General features: G+C 43.3%; 1 protein-coding gene across 4 annotated transcripts in view; it reads left to right on the top strand.

The window, feature by feature from the left end:
- Positions 1 to 60: 60 nt before the first annotated feature.
- FBXO34 (F-box protein 34) overlaps positions 61 to 13,844 on the top strand; it is a 37,467-nt gene continuing 23,683 nt past the window's right edge. Inside the window, exon 1 of one of the 4 annotated variants that reach the window (XM_085315099.1) lies at positions 61 to 117. The gene's annotated coding sequence lies outside the window, so the exon portion shown is untranslated. Of the gene's footprint in view, positions 118 to 12,274; positions 12,355 to 13,844 lie in introns of those variants that run through there. The other 3 variants (XM_085315098.1, XM_085315097.1, XM_085315101.1) reach the window with 3 other exon arrangements.

Below are 13,844 nucleotides of genomic sequence, written 5' to 3'. Positions count from 1 at the left end.
AAGAAAAGAAAGAAAAAACCCTCTAGTTCTTTACTCTTTTTGAGCAATATGAGCAGGCTTCAGCAGCGCAGCCCTGAGGATTGCGGTCCTGCTTGCGTCCGAGCGACTCGTTCTTTGGTGAGCAGAAGAATTCACCATGCAACTCCGCTTTGGTTGGGCCAGAGTGGCGTTTTTGCCCTTGAAATCCTACCTGGAAGCCTTTTCCAGTGTTCTGATTCCATTTTTTCTCTCTCTCTCTTTTTTTTTAATTTAAATAAACGTCTAATCCCTTGCTGCAGGGGATGGGAGCCTTTTGCATGCAGCGATTTGGGCCCTGCGGGGAGGGGACGGGAGCGCCTGGCATCGCCTTCCCGCAGCCCCAGTGAAAGAGCCTTATTGAGCTGCCGCGAAGGTAGCGTGCCCAGCTCTCCTTTCTGGGCGGTAAAGCCATAAATTCGCTCCAGCACGGGGCCTTGGCGGGGAAGACGTGGAATGTCAAGGAGCCGCCTGCTAACAAAGACGGTGCCTGTTAATTGCACAATGTGTATCGAAATCTGTCCCCTAAATGACAAAGTCCCGTTTTAATAGGTGTGAAAAGTTGTGAGATCTGATTTAATACCAGTGCCTTAAAATCTTCTCGTGAGCTCCGTATGACTAAGTCATTTCTTTCATATTTAATTGGAGAGCTGGGCAAAGGTTGAAGAGGAAGCTTTATGTTTAGCTAAATACTCTTTAAAACTCTTTTTTTCCCTCCCACCTACCCATTTAGATGAGGATTGTGCGCACACGTGAATGCCTTGTCAAGCTGCGAGTAGTTTTCTTCTAGGTGTATGAAGCATCTTTGCGCGTCCATCCCGCCACACATGGCATTTTGCCGGCGAGACCCCGGTGGGCTTAAATAACCGCTAGCAGCGAGGGTGCCCGTTCACGGAGACGGGTCCCTTCGATCACACGGGTGCAGGTTTGATACCTGCTTCCAGTGAAGATAACAGCTTTTTTTTTTGCCACGGGTAGTTCAATCTGTAAGGAGGAAGGGAGAAAAAAAAAAAAAGGTAGGATTGGGCCTAAGCCTCTGATTAAAATCTAGTTAAGCTTTGGAAGCGTGCATAGCTCTTGTTCCTGCCTATTGCTTTTCTTGGCTTTTGTGTGGACTTTTTGGTCAGTGGACTTACCCTAGGCGTTCCTCTCCTCAGATTTAAGCTTTTGAAGGAGATCTTAGTTTAGGGAAAGTTGCTGATTAGAAACCGACTCTGCAGTGTTGTAAGCTCTGCAGTGGAGAGGGCACAGGAATGTCGGTTTGGTGTGTGTGGCAGTTCAGTTTTTTCTTTTTTTTTTTCTTTTTTCTTTTTTTTTACCATATTTTAATGATCCTGTTTCATAAAGCTCTTTTGACTCTAGTAGCTTGTTAAGTAAAACTAGCATGTATTAAAGTTAGTGTGACAGCTTTAAAATTTGTTTTTAATGTGTGAATATTGTGCTGTAAAACAAGATAAGGACTGAATCAGGATAACTGCATTTAGTGCAGATTCTATTCTGGGTGTAGATATGGAATTAGTATGTGTTTATTTCCCAAATAAATTTCCTCTTCCCCCCCCCCCCCATTATGGGGGGCGAGGGGAATATCTACTGTATCACCTATTAATCCTACTGTCTCAGTCTTGCCCCTGTAGCAGAACTGGAGGTGTATTTGCTAGTGTAGGCATGGTAGGTAGTTTTAATCTAGTTATTTTGGGCAGCAGGACTGGCTTTGATGTAGGGCTTCTGTGAYTTGCTCRTTTGAGCACCTAGTTCATGGTTAAAAAAAAAAAAAATCTAGGTTTCTGCAGTGTCATTGCAATGAGTATCCAAGGTAGATGGATTAAATACAGTTCAAGTATGCCTAAATGTGTTGCAGCACCATTGCAGTATGGAGATAATAACAATGTTTATTCAGATTCCTTTCCCATGCATCTGAGGTTCAGCCATCTCTTCCATAGGAGCCCCATGACTCCTTAATTGTGTTTTCAGAGTAAAAATACACTGCAGAGGTACACATATATGGCTGTAAAAAAAAAATCTGGTTTTATTTATTTTTTAATCATTCAGAAATGTTTGCTTGGCATCTTGGGGTGCAGAAAATAGTACTCTTTTTCACAGGATTAAAAAAAAATCCTGCTTTAGAAGCTGCAGTGCCTGCAGTTCAGAGCAAAGTAATGCATTTAGGTAACACTGAAGCTGAATTTCTGCCAGTTAAAAATCTTGCCGTCCTAATATGCCATTTTGTACAGTGTTTGGAAGCTAATGTGCAATATTCTCCTGGCTTGCCGCAAAACAACTAATGATTAAAAAATCAGCAGATGTTGTGGTTCACTTAACTACTTGTTCTTGCATCATTCAGGTCATATCACACAATTAATGTTGCTAATATTCAATCTAGCTTTTTTGGTTCAAAGAATGGAAATTATCTGAACTGCCATGGGATTTATAGAACTGTTTTGGCAGGAACTGGGCTATGCRAAGTAAATTATTCAGAACTGTTTTCATCCTTTCCTTGACTTGGAGAATCTCCTTTTTTATTTCTCAGATATTATTTGTTCATGCCAGGCTTTCATTTCTGCAGCCTTTCTCACTTTGATTTCTAAGTGATTTCTTTTGATTGCTTTGAGATGAATGAGATTTCCCCAACTGTGGCGGGGAGGGGGGAGCATGATAGGTACAAAATTTTGCATTCTTACTTAAACTCAGTGTTTCATTTGGCCACAGAAGTATTTTTTTTTTATGAGAAGTTTTGCTTTGTTTTGGGCAGGATTTCTGGTGCTTTCAGTCTGTTTGCATTTAACATTGCAGAATTTTGGTAAATAGCTATTCAATCTACCATGTCCCTTGGTTTATAAGCATTTGGCGACTTAACCTTTCCCTTCCCCTGCTATGTCTCTTTAAATACTTGGTAGTTTGGGGTTCTTTTGGAGCTCATGGAGGTTCTGGAGATGTCTTCTAGGCTGTGTGGAGCTACAAACCAAGCTTGGTATGTCAAGTCTTGCACTTTGTTTTCTTACTTTCTTTACCACTTTTTTTTTAATTATTATTATTTTCTATTTGGAAGCTGGTGCCTCCGCTGCAAAACAAGAAGCTCGTGTTCTCCTACACCTTGAGTGCCCTAACTGTGTTTTTGCTTGACCTGCCTGAACTTTATTGAGAATTGTTTGCTCACGCTGCACGTATGATGTTGGTTGTTGCTAGGTGGCTGCCCCATGACATGTCGTGTGTTGCCATACATCTTTATGGACTTGTACCGGTATAAGCACAATAGAAACGCTCAGGTTAAGGAAGACCTACAACTGAGAAAAGTTGCTGRGTCTTTCTCAATGTCTTTGAGAGCAGTCGGCTCTCCTGGGGCAGCGGGTGGGCTTGTGTGCTGCGAGAAGRTAAATTCGGGACATAGAATGAGGTTGAGTATCTTGGTCAAGGACATGGATGATCCAGCTGTCATTCAGCGTGGTGCTACAGACTAGCTGCTGGGTGTTATGGGGCTTAGAAGAGGGCTGCGTATTTTAAGCGTGAAGTAAGTGGCAGATCAATAATAATAATGGAAAAACAGGATTTGTGCTTTSACCCTATGATACACGATAGATGCACCTGGTTTTGGAGAAATAATGGGCAGAAACCGGAGACTTGCAGTTTGGGTGACTTGTCATATGCGTTCTGCCGATTAGCACATCAAGAGGGTTTATTTTTAGTCGAGGCAGACATTTTTCTTTGAAGAAACCTGTCTAGGCTATGAACAGTMATGTGTAATGAGAGAACTTGTTTCAGCTGAATTGTTGGTAGATAGTCAATTGGTTTCAAAAACTAAAGTCTTAAGTATGCAACCCCTCCCTGCGTTTAGTATCCTACCTAGAATGATGGAAAAGAAATACTCAGATTGTTTTTAATACCATATATACCATATATGCATTATTGGATGCCGTATTGATATTGAGGATAATGTTTTATCTCTGATTGCAAAATTAACTTCATACCCAGCTAATTCTGACTGCTGGAAGAAGAAGAGGGAGACTAACTTCACTGCTTTATTTGGGACCTGCTTATTGCTGTGCTAATTACTATGTATGAACTTGGAGAAATAGAATTAGCATACTTTTTGGCAAACCTTAACAGCAGCATTTTTTTTTAACTTCAAACATGCCCAACATCTCTCAGCTACTTCTAGCTCCTTTTGTGATTTGTGCGTCAGTATTTTACAAGCTTTGATTTAGCAAAGTTCAATATTTTTTTTTTCTCCATGCAGTGACTTACGTAATTAAACAGAAGCTTGCTGCCTTTCCCAGTAACTTTCAGCCTGAAACATGCAGAAATTCTTACTGTCATTCAAGTAAAAAAAGTGTTGAAAACAGAATCTCTTAAAATGAAAGCTAACATGATAAAATTAAAACCTAGGTTTCAGTTGCTCTTTGGTGTGTGGGCAGAAAGCGTTCGATATTTTGGGTATAAATGGTTATAAAAGAGTAACCTTGGGGAAACTGGGGCATGTCAAGTCTGGTTGTGATTCTGCTAAAAGCTTCAGGAGCATCTAGGCTCACGATGTGAATTCTTAAGCTCCAAAGATTTGGGTTATAAAGTTGTCATTGCAGGATAGCTATTAAATGTTCTCTTACTAAAAGGCTGTTTCTGGCACATATTGCAACTTCTCAAGGTGTTTAGTGGTGCCTTTTCCACCTGGTTTGCTTTTGTTCTTGTGACCTTCTCCTTTTACTGATTCTTCTAGTTGCTAATTGAGGGAGGGCTGTAATCTGTAAAACATTAAAATGTTTGGAATTTTGTAGTAAAAAATACTATCTGCTTTCTTTATACTGTTATATTTTGGATACAGGAGCCTGGATTAATTTAAATTTGAATTATTTCCTGCCTCATGATGTTAGCCTGCTCTGTGTCTTAGTACCATTCCTATTTCACATTGTGAAATGTGCAGTCTTAGGTCCTTCTCCCTCCTTCCTCCTCCCCTTTTTGTTGATCACTTAAGAATGCAGTTTCTTCCTTGGGATGAACTGGGTTATAATGCTCAGCTCTTTAATTCCTCCCTCTAATTGGCAGCATGCCAAGCATAAAATCTTGTTYATAAGTCACTCCAGAGGTTTTCTTTGTACATGCTATTTTTTTTTATTATTATTATTTGCTTGCATGCTAAAACCATTTTTTTAAGTTTAGACCATGTGTAATCAGGTTGATGTGAGTGTATRTAGGCTTGGGTGTCACCACTCTCCTGTCCTGCAAGCAGCTTAAGGGCCTTCCTGGGCATTTTATTGCTTCCAGAATTTCTCATAGCATCGAAGGCTATTTGGAAGGCAGCTTTCCCTCTGCGTCTAGGTAGGTGAAATAATTTTCTGTTGCATCTAAACCTCAAGGACTAACTCATGGCTTGCTCCTGTGGTTTGACTTTCTGCAACRTGCTGTGCTTGAGGCTATATTTAAAGGAGTTTGGATGCTGTAGGGTCAAGCAGGACACGGTAYGTATCAAGCAACAGTCGCTAGTGTTGAACCGGGGTGTGCGTTCCCTGGGTCGGGTACTGCCTGATGGGCCCCTGGAGGTTACCTGCTGCTCCYTTTTGATTTATGAAGCTCTTAATTGAGGTCTGGGTCATGGACTTGGCCTCACTAGAGGCTTTATCGCAAGATACAAAACCCCTTTTGTCGTGAAGCCTTTGCTGTGGCATAGAGGCTGCAGTGTTAATATATTTGTATCTCCCAATGGGAACCGTTTGTGCTTCCCCCCCTGCCTCTGGAGAAGCACCCTGCAAGCCTGTATGCAAAGCCGCTGCTTACCCTGCTCCCAAACTGGCCTTTTGCAGGGCGCCTGCTGGCAGTGCATGGCTTTGGTATCGCTGCCCACTGTGCCGACCAGGATTTTCTCGTTAATTTACTCTCCTGAGCGTGTGGCCCGTGCTGGGGAGAAAAGGACTGTCCCTGTACAGCATGGGTGCTGGCGTAGGGCAATCCCAGTGCTGAACTGCTGAATCGGGATGTGGCGGAAAGCTGCTTTTTTGCTTTTTAGTTTTCCTTTTTTTTTTTTAAGGGAGAATGATGCCTTACTGTCCTTTTTTTAATATATTTTTTTTATATATATATATGTGAAGTAACTTGTATTTTAATAATGACACGAATTAAAAGATGTAAAGCATGCTTGTTTATGCATCTGAAATCTAAGTAAATCTGCTGCCACTTTTGAAATTCTGGCTGTCAGGGGTTTATGATCRCAGTGAATGCATCTCTGATGACATTAGAGGAAAAAAAATGCCATATTTCTCTTAGAATGCTTATTTTTTCTTGGGTGCAGTAGGACTGCAGATGTAGTTCTAGTAAAATGTATAAYGACTTGCTTTGAATTAGACTCTCAGCAGAAGTTGCAGACATGGTTTTGATATAAGTTACCAGGAATTTTCTTTTAATGCTGAATTGCAGCATATCAGGTAAACTGGAGCTCAGAGCGGTTCACGTAGTGCTGTGCTCTCGCCACTGGGGATGCGGTGGGTGTCGCTGACAGYAGACTAAACCAGTTTCCCTAACGATTGCTATATTGTGCTTTAACAGCTTATGGGACTGTTAAAACAGTATCCACTGATATGTCAGCTATAGGCTTCGGGGCAAATCGTAAGACAAACAGGAGCAGTTTACATACCTTTGTAATGCCTGTCTCTGCAGAAATCTGCACGCTCTTCTTATGCTGAAAGGTGGGTGGTTTTTTTCTTTTTCCTGTTTTCTTTTATATGCCAAGGTACAGTCATCAAGGAAAGTTAATTTTATGAAACTAATACAACTCGGTCGTTGGACTGAACGAATCAAAAGAAGGGAAGGCGCTGCAGAGTGTCCCGTGGAAATGGCATTATTTGTTTTGGGRAAAACATGGAAAGAACAGCATGAGGCTGTTGCATCCCTATAGGAGCTACACAAAACAAGTTCAGTGATACTGCTAGTGGTATTAATATTGATTGTAAGTCATGGGGTTTCTTCCCCCCCCTCCCCTTTTTTTTTCCTTCGGAGGTGGGGGAATTGCTTGTGTTATGTCAGGATAAACCAGAAAAGACTCAATTTTTATCAGGTGGCTGTCCAGGAAGAAAAAAGAAAGCTTAAATGTCAGATAGAGAAGTCTATCAGGCTGCTTTGCATTTGAAAAAGCTTAGAGATTTAAAAAAAAAAAGGTAAATATAGAAGTCAGTGATCCCAGCTGCAGAAACTTTGCTGGAGGTATCAGTGAGGCAAGGCTGTTGGGGGAGGTCGTGTCTTTAATTAGAGCAGCTGGAGCAGTTTGGTGTGTGAAGGGGGAGGACTGATGAGCTGTGCAGTATAAGGAGCCCTTGACATATCTTCTCGGAGTTGCAGTTTGGAAGCAGGCATTTATTCYGATTTGCAGTTTGGCTTGGAGTCTGTCCAGGTATGAGCCTCATATATACAGTTTTAGGAACAAAAGGTGCAACTCTTTAAGGGAAGATGGGGTGCAAAGTGCTTAGATAAAACCAGCCAGCATTCTCAAAGCTGGGTTGCTAAAAGCTATACAGAGTGACAGCATAAGATAAGACCAATGTATCATCAATTTAACGTGTTTAAATCTCAATGATGAGGCCCAGGAGGACTAGTAGGAGATGCTTTAAATTTAAGTAGAACCTCATAGGAAGAGCAATACCTTTTTTTTTTTTTTTTTTTTTTTTTTTTCTCTCTTTTTTTTTTCCTTCCTTCCTCACACTGAGAACTGGTATGCTTTTACTGGAGTAGCTGAATGCAGGCATGTTAACCTTAATATATGCATGCGTGTGGGTACCTGAGAAAACATCCTGTTAAATAAAGCAGTGACTTTCTTCTGGGGAGATGCTGAGAATACCTCCCATGGTCTCTCAGCTGGGGCCAAGCCAGACTCGTTAGCAGCTTGCAAGTGACAGCTCTGCTTTGCTTTGTAGGTATTTTAAGTGATGAGGGTAGCAGAGCTGGAGGGAGATGTGATAATGTCTGTGCTTTTTTCGTTGGGGGGAAGGTGGTGGAGGAGGAGATGGAACTAATTGCATACCTTCCTGTTCCAGCTCCTGAATTATCGCTGGAGCAACCCACAGTCTGCTCTGATAGCAGATAAGCGGTGTGGCTTGCAGCACTTGAAACAGAACTTAAGTGCCCTCTCCTCTTTCTTGGAGTGAAACTAAWTTCATCATGTGAATGTCAGCCAGGACAAGGTTTCTTGCAACTGTCGTGATGCTTCTCGGGGGCTTTGTGCATGTTAGTGGTGTGTCCTCGGTGCATCTGGCAAAAATAGCCTAAAATACTCTCTTCCCTTACTCAGCAGCTTCTGTCGAAGGTTCTTCCAAGTGATTTGGCAGGTGAGGATGCGTTTAGCTTTGGCGTTAAGTGTTGCAAACAGTTTTCCAAAGGRTTTAGGTAAAACCGGTTGGTGTTAAGACTGTGTTTGTTTTCCATAGAGCTGTGTGTTAATTAGGTTCTCTGTCTGCATTAGGCCCTGCATAGGTAATCAAAACAGCCCAAACAGACCTCCACCACCAAGTCTGCTGCTTGAGAACAGATGTTGCTGAGGTTAATGTGGTCACCTTGAGGAGCTTGTGCTTGAATTGCATAATTTTGATTCTGTAGTGTGGAAATGGCCTTAAATGCAACAGATGATGCAAATGAAAATTATTGGGCACAGCTTCAGAGAGGATTTCTGTCAATCTCTGGGAGAGAACAAAAGTGCATTTGTGCATCAGTCTGAGTCCTGATAAAATATTGTTCTTGGAGCTGATATTTCTGAAAGATGATGATGATTTTGAGGTAGCCTGTGAGAGACCACRGACAAGTGCCTGGATTTTGCATAGTCCAGTAGTGACAAATACTTAAACTCTTGTCAGGATAACTTTTTCTTGGATGGGCATGGAACTGGTGGATCATCCTCATGTATGCCTAAGAATACGCTTGACTGTACGGTCAGTCAGGGTGATGRGAGGACAGGAATGCATTCAGAAAARTGTCTGATGATAAGCACAAGAATGCATTCAGAAAAATGTCTGATGATGAGTAGAGTGTTTTGGGGAAGAAAATGAAATATATATATTTTTTAATGTTGCTAGTTTTAGCAAGTTTGGGCTTGGTTGTATTGGCTGTTACATGGCCAGTAAGGTTGATCATGTCAAACAGCTAAGAGTGGGTCCAGCTGCAGTGTTAAGCTTCTAGAATAACTTAAGGTGAAGTAATGGTGAATTCTAGAGAATTAAAGACTATGAGGTCCCCTATCAAGTCTTGTATTTATTGAATGGCTTTAAAACAGAGAGATCCAAACATTCTTTGCAAGCTGGCTTATACATGGTGCAGTGGAGCAGATACATGCTTTGATAGAAAACAATGTGGGTTCTTTTAATTAAAAAAGTGATATAGTTTATTAATGATATATTTATTTCTTTTATGGGGGGAAAAATACTATCTTGAGCCAGAGGATGTCTGACCTGTGGCCAGCTTGGACAGCTGACCCTGTTGTTTCCTACGGTATCTTTGGGAAAAGGCTGCTCTAAGGGCAGTAGRTGCAGAAGGGGACTCAACCTGTGCGCAGGAGGCTCAGCTGAGTCTTGAGGAGGGGTCTGCAGAGTATAGCTCCTCCCTGCTATGGGGGTAAGCTCTTTAGCGTGTATGCCTGCGGTGAAGGCAAACACTGCTTAAAGCAACGCCTTGATACTTTCATGCTGAGACGGGCCAGTGGCTGATAAAATCGTGTCCTTCATAGAAGTCTCAAAGGARCCATAAAGCTAGAGTCTACTTTGCTCGTTGCCAAACAATTATGGTGAGATTGCGTTACTTTTTCTRTCAAAAAAAGCTAATGCTGCTTCTCAGAGAGGTGTGTTTGCCTTGCCAGCACTGTGCTCGACTTTGGAATCTCCCTGTGGTCTCTGTAAGGCCATTGTGGCCTTCCCTGTGCTCCGGATGTCCTCTTGAAGTTGTTTACTGACTTCTGCTGGCAGCAGTCCTGCTGTGGGGCTTTCTTGGTCTTTCTCTAGGTCTCTGTGGTTGAAGTCACCCCTTGGTGCTTCTGTCCTCTCCCTCTTGTGCTTGGCTTGGGTATCTGGTTGCCCCAGGGCTGCACAGGTTGGGAGCAATGTGTGGTTGATTGAATCTGGAGACATGACTGGTGTTTGCAAGCTGGAATGGAGGTACTGGGGCTCCTCATGTGCTTCAGCATGGTATTTCATTACACCTTGACTGTAGGAGAGGAATTGGAAGCAAAGTATCTAGTACTGGTATTTTTGGGKTGCAGTATTTTAACGAGTACCTGGGAGGCCATGATCCCCTGAATTGTGTGGTGTCATAAAGATGTTAGCGAGCTTGGCTTCTTGGAACCCCTGTGCTGTATAGCGTCTAATCCTTACTCRGAGGGAGCAGATCTATGTGAATAAACTGTTCCACTTCAATGTGAATATACTAGATAGTTAATAAGAGACCTGTGCCTTGAATAACTGATCAGCCTATGTTATGTTGCAGGAGCTCCATGAAAGTGGAACATACTGGCTTTATTTTGATATGAAAACCCCTTGGCTTCAAGTTGCCCCCAGAATCTTGGCTCCTGCAGCCCTACAGGGCTGTAACTGGGTAACCGCTGGGGGYTGCAGGGCAGAGACAGGGGACAGCTAGGGAGCCTTGGTGGCTCAGAGATGGCGTTGGTTTGTAGGACTTGCAGATCAGGAGCCGGCGTCCTGGGAGTGCTTCACCTCTGGTCTGTCTTCCTTTTGKCATTTACAAAATTGAAAAGCGATGGGCTTTAAATTTTCTTTCTGCAGTTGTGGTCTCTAGCAGTGATTAGCTATCGTGCGATTTAGCATTGGAGCTGCCTGCGGTGGCTGATTGTGTAAGCTGGATCTTGCTCWCACGAATGGGATTGAGCCAGTGAAGGTGGTTGTACCAGTCATCTAGAAACTGGTGTAGCTCAGGCCTGAATCAAGCCCAGGCTTTTCAGGCTCAAACAGGTTGTGGAATTTATTTTTACAACACTATGGGGGTGTGTGGCAAGGGAGAGACAAATCAGCAGCAGTTCCCAGCCCCGAGGCTTGTGTTTGGCATTAGATAACGCAGCCTGGAATAATTATAACCGGGGACCTGGGTGGAGGGGTGAGGAGAGGGTTGCGTCCACGCAGTGCACGCCAAGTGTTCCTTGCTGTGCCTGCTGCTTGGTGAGGGCACGGTTAAGAAATTGTGGGTGCGTCTGAGGTTACAGTGAGGATGGAGGTCAGCTTTGCAAGAGGAAGTGCTGCTGAGTTGTAGATGCTGGGTGCTGGAATAAGAGGAGAAAGCAGGAGAAGGTAACTGAAACTGGTTGAGTGTAAGAGGAGTGGCTGGGTTAACAGGGAGGCTGAGGAGGTGGAAGCAATCGGCCTCTGGGCGTTGGGCGTTACGRAGAAGTGACCAGACACCAGTGCCCAGACTCTGAAAAAGGTGTGTTTGGCGTGAACGGAGGGACAAACAAGGAAAGGGGTCGRATGTGGCTACCAAGAGCTTCGTGGCCTCTCCTCTCTGCTATCCCTGWAACATGGAGTCCTGTGATGCCAGCTTAGCTTCTTCCTAGCCACCCAGTGGGACTTCTTGCGGCAGGGCAGCTGCCTCCAGCTATGGTCAGGGTGTCCTTCCAGGTGGTCACCACTTGCTGAAGACTCCTTTAAGTTGTGGGGTTGTTCTGTATGTCTAGCCTAATTAGAGAAAGACTTGGCCATGCGTTTTGGCATGCGCTAGGAAGAATGGTGGGACGTACCTGTCTCTCCTTGCCTGGCTTAGTCCGTGTGCAGGTAGGTCAGCCCAGGAAGCTGCTTTTGCTCCAGCTCACTATGGGTACTCAGAGAGGTGGGAGCAATGTGAGCATGTTCTCTGCTCCTGCCGATGCGTCTCAAGCTCATAAAGACTTGCCACAAAGCAAGCTGTGGTAGTTCTGTGCCATTCTGGCCTATTTCAGGTTTTTGTGGAGCAACTCATCTAGGCCACAGAAAAGGGGATGCTCTACTTAGTGAGATGCTCCTTATGGTGTACATGGCAGGTGGTGTCACTGATGGTGATAATTCAGTTTTGGGCAGGTGAGATACGGGGATCCACCATTCTGCCTCCTCATGGATACCAAGCTGTCTTTCCAACAAGTCTAAGTAGCAATGTACTKATAGCTTTCCATGTGTACCCCTTCCTAATGGGACAAATGAGCTGTCCTCCTGGCTCTTTTATGTGTTAGAGTGGTAAATCTCTTCAGTTTTAAGAGCTGGTTAGTGGTTTTAACACCATTAGCTTGTAACTAATTTCCYTTTTTCTTCCCTTTTGCTCTTCAGAAATGCCATTCTCGTGAGTGTGCAAGAAACCTACAGAACTGTAATGTCTAACCCTACATGGAATAACAACTCTTGGAAGGTACCASCCTTTTTTAACTAACACCTATCTTTGTTATAGGATGGGTTAATAATGCACTGGTCAGTGTTTCATGTCCAAAGCTTGAAGCTGAAGAGCCATGTTGTCCATAATGCTGTGTTTTCTGAAAGGGTGACAGCCTTGTGACACTCAGTTGCCAATTTCCAAAAAACCTTTGTGTGGCCCAACACGTGATTGGGGTGCTGAGAGGACCATCCCTACTTCTCCAGGAATGATCTCTCTTGACAGGTCTGGTGCTGCCTCAGGAACAGATGGTAGTTTCTATTCAGAGAGCGGAACTATGCTTTCTTCGTACTTAGTGGCCATCTCTGGAAACGTATGCCCTTTTTAGTGATTCATCATGACTTGTCCATTTGTTTTAAGTTAATGAGCTTCTGGATCATCTTTCTTGACAAGAGGCTTCTAGACACATTTACAAGGAATATCATGATAGGCTGCAGTTATGCTTCAACGCTTGGATTGAAATATGTCTTAACTGTTTGTGCTGCATTAACCAGCTTTCAGGCATTGGCTTGCTCTGCTGCGTGATCCTGCAGTGATGCCATAATACTGAATTTTGGACTGCCCTGTGCATTGCTATGGCAACAGACTGATGTCAGACTCAAGGACATGACTTCAGTGTATGATCATGCAGAGGCACGATCAGGTTTGTGAAGGAGAAAGCTGACTAATGCACGTCGCAAAAGCGRGTCAGGGTTACAGCTGACCAAGCAAGGTGCTTCAGTAGGAGAATTGTCCTTGCAGAGAGGCAGAGGTGGATCTGCTCATGACTAAGACAGGACCCTTCYGCATGCTGAGCTGCCCTTTACAGTGGATAAGCAGAGATCTTGCAGGTATCCTGTATCTTTTAAACAGGTGGTGCTCTAGGGTGGGGAAACTTGCTTTTTGGCTTCAGACCTTTGAAACATCACTTCTTTGTTRTTATTTTAAGAACTCAGTAGTCTTGTCTGCATACTGAGAACCCTTCTACCGGCTTAATGTCATTCAAACCATTTAATTGGTTTTCCAAAGCTTTTATTTTATCCATGACATTGGAAGGTGAAAGGGGAGCTCTGCATCTGCATTATGGTCACATTTTCCTATATCCTATTAGCAGATTCCAAGATTGTTTAATGTGCTCTCCACCCATTTCGTTTGGCTGCAACCTTTGCTCCCATGAAAACAAGGCTGATTGTTCTGAATTGCTGTGTGTATGTGCTTTGGCATGGCATGAAGGTACCTATAATAACACAACCATTGTCTGAGGCGGGGAAAAAAAGGCAGTTTGCAGCAGTAACTGCAAACAAARCGGTGCAGGATTGGGGCAAGACAGATAATGTTATTTTTTCCACCCATCATATACAACAGACTATCAACATGGTCACCCCTCATCGTGACCTACATGATAGTGATATGGGCTTTAGTGTAGCTGTGAATATTGGGAATAAAGCACTAAAGTATTTGCATGTTGTTCCAAGTTTCTCTTTCCTCGA

This window comes from Rhea americana, unplaced genomic scaffold, assembly GCF_003343005.1.
Source record: "Rhea americana isolate MKP2758 unplaced genomic scaffold, rheAme1 scaffold_42, whole genome shotgun sequence".
NCBI classification, from domain to species: Eukaryota; Metazoa; Chordata; class Aves; order Rheiformes; family Rheidae; genus Rhea; species Rhea americana.
Note: the sequence above shows the minus strand (reverse complement) of the source record. Positions and strands in the feature narration are given on the sequence as shown.